The sequence below is a fragment of the Triticum dicoccoides genome, chromosome 2B, assembly GCF_002162155.2.
Source record: "Triticum dicoccoides isolate Atlit2015 ecotype Zavitan chromosome 2B, WEW_v2.0, whole genome shotgun sequence".
NCBI classification, from domain to species: domain Eukaryota; kingdom Viridiplantae; phylum Streptophyta; class Magnoliopsida; order Poales; family Poaceae; genus Triticum; species Triticum dicoccoides.
Genome location: NC_041383.1, coordinates 784965550 through 784968724, shown reverse-complemented (window position 1 = coordinate 784968724; position 3175 = coordinate 784965550).

Here is a 3175-nt window from a genome sequence, read left to right as displayed (position 1 = left end):
ACCCTTGATGCTTCGTCCTCGTAGCACCTAGATTTGGAAATATCGGTTGGTGGCACCTATTGCGCACCTGATGCCCTGGCTCCTATTCGTACAGAATGCCTCGTTCTCCTCTTTTGCTCCGATAAGCTGTTGCTGCTTCAACCCCCTACGCTCTGAGGGACCGCCTTAATTACGTTGGTGGTGGTTCGGGAGCATGCCTTGTCATCCGGGGAGATGCTTCGGCTACCGCTGACAGAGGTGGTCGGGTTAAGGTGAAGGGCCACAAGGATTCTGTGGATGTGTATAGGGAAGTCATGTTGTGCCGTCACCCTCCCCGTCCTTCCACACGGCTTCCTCACCTGCCTTTGCCCCTCTGTCTCGCATAAAATTTGTGGTGGTCCGGGAGCCCGCCATGGCGATGTGCGTTGCTGGCCGCCCCTTGCTGCTTGGGTCGCTGCCGACCTTCCGCGGGGTGCCTCTAGTGAGTGGGTTAGTCCAGATGAAGATGTTATTGCTACTTCGCCTTTCCCTCTGCGGCCTCGCCTTAGCTCGATGGTTTTCCAGGATGAAGCAATGGCGACAGGGGTAGGGGATTCGTTGGCTGCAACAGACTGTGGAGACTGGGTTGACGTGTGGGGGAGCAGGGGATGCCTAGATGCTGCTATGGGCAGGCGGGTTGTCCCATCACATCTACGTCTGGTGGTTAGCTCGTTTGAGCGCATTTTACGGCGGACTACGAGGAACCTCTTAAGTGTTGGCGCTGCTACAAGGATTTCCATCTTGCCAGTCAGTGCCCTAGACCTTCATCGAATCCCTCCTCATCAGCGCCTTCGTCTGGTCCTCGACTCGGTGTGGGGTTGGTTGTGGCGTGCTAGACAACCTTGCTTCTAGGCTGCGTTCGTACGCTGAGGTTCTCTTGGTGCCATTCCTTGGAGATCGCTCATCCTGTGTTATGCATTGCTGCATCTTCCCTCACCCCTCTACTCAAGTGTTGTCTGCCGACAACTGTCTTGGGGGCTTCTCTGCTTGGGGCAATTATGTGTGGTTGACCCTTGGTGGATCGTCGATGGGGACTGAGAAATCCGTTGCTCCAATGTGCTCGGAGGCTAAGTTTTGGCTGTCCTTGTGCCCATCAATACTCAACAGGAGACTTATGATGCTCTAGACACCCTCTTCGGTTGCACCCAAGCTAGCATGTCGTTTACATACCTAGGGCTTCCTCTTGGCACTACCAGGCCATCTGTTCCTGACATGACACCTATTGTATGCAACACAGAAAGAAAAATTACGGCAACCATGTCACTGATCTCTCATGATGGAAGACTTGCATTGCTGAACTCTATCATCACGTCTCATGAGCGTAGGGGGGGGGGCTGCCATGTGGACCCGACCCTTGATGCTTCGTCCTCGTAGCGCCTAGATTCGGAAATATCAGTTGGTGGCACCTATTGCGCACCTGATGCCCTGGCTCCTATTCGTACAGAATGCCTCGTTCTCCTCTTTTGCTCCGATAAGCTGTTGCTTCTTCAACCCCCTACGCTCTGAGGGACCGCCTTAATTACGTTGGTGGTGGTTCGGGAGCATGCCTTGTCATCCGGGGAGATGCTTCGGCTACCGCTGACAGAGGTGGTCGGGTTAAGGTGAAGGGCCACAAGGATTCTGTGGATGTGTATAGGGAAGTCATGTTGTGCCGTCACCCTCCCCGTCCTTCCACACGGCTTCCTCACCTGCCTTTGCCCCTCTGTCTCGCGTAAAATTTGTGGTGGTCCGGGAGCCCGCCATGGCGATGTGCGTTGCTGGCCGCCCCTTGCTGCTTGGGTCGCTGCCGACCTTCCGCGGGGTGCCTCTAGTGAGTGGGTTAGTCCAGATGAAGATGTTATTGCTATTTCACCTTTCCCTCTGAGGCCTCGCCTTAGCTCGATGGTTTTCCAGGATGAAGCAATGGCGACAGGGGTAGGGGATTCGTTGGCTGCAACAGACTGTGGAGACTGGGTTGACGTGTGGGGGAGCAGGGGATGCCTAGATGCTGCTATGGGCAGGCGGGTTGTCCCATCACATCTACGTCTGGTGGTTAGCTCGTTTGAGCGCATTTTACGGCGGACTACGAGGAACTTCTTAAGTGTTGGCGCTGCTACAAGGATTTCCATCTTGCCAGTCAGTGCCCTAGCCCTTCATCGAATCCCTCCTCATCAGCGCCTTCGTCTGGTCCTCGACTCGGTGTGGGGTTGGTTGTGGCGTGCTAGACAACCTTGCTTCTAGGCTGCGTTCGTACGCTGAGGTTCTCTTGGTGCCATTCCTTGGAGATCGCTCAACCTGTGTTATGCATTGCTACATCTTCCCTCACCCCTCTACTCAAGTGTTGTCTGCCGACAACTGTATTGGGGGCCTCTCTGCTTGGGGCAATTATGTGTGGTTGACCCTTGGTGGATCGTCGATGGGGACTGAGAAATCCGTTGCTCCAATGTGCTCGGAGGCTAAGTTTTGGTTGTCCTTGTGCCCATCAATACTCAACAGGAGACTTATGATGCTCTAGACACCCTCTTCGGTTTCACCCAAGCTAGCATGTCGTTTACATACCTAGGGCTTCATCTTGGCACTACCAGGCCATCTGTTCCTGACATGACACCTATTGTATGCAACGCAGAAAGAAAAATTACGGCAACCATGTCACTGATCTCTCATGATGGAAGACTTGCATTGCTGAACTCTATCATCACGTCTCATGAGCGTAGGGGGGGGGGGCTGCCATGTGGACCCGACCCTTGATGCTTCGTCCTCGTAGCGCCTAGATTCGGAAATATCGGTTGGTGGCACCTATTGCGCACCTGATGCCCTGGCTCCTATTCGTACAGAATGCCTCGTTCTCCTCTTTTGCTCCGATAAGCTGTTGCTGCTTCAACCCCCTACGCTCTGAGGGACCGCCTTAATTACGTTGGTGGTGGTTCGGAACATGCCTTGTCATCCGGGGAGATGCTTCGGCTACCGCTGACAGAGGTGGTCGGGTAAAGGTGAAGGGCCACAAGGATTCTGTGGATGTGTATAGGGAAGTCATGTTGTGCCGTCACCCTCCCCGTCCTTCCACACGGCTTCCTCACCTGCCTTTGCCCCTCTGTCTCGCGTAAAATTTGTGGTGGTCCGGGAGCCCGCCATGGCGATGTGCGTTGCTGGCCGCCCCTTGCTGCTTGGGTCGCTGCCG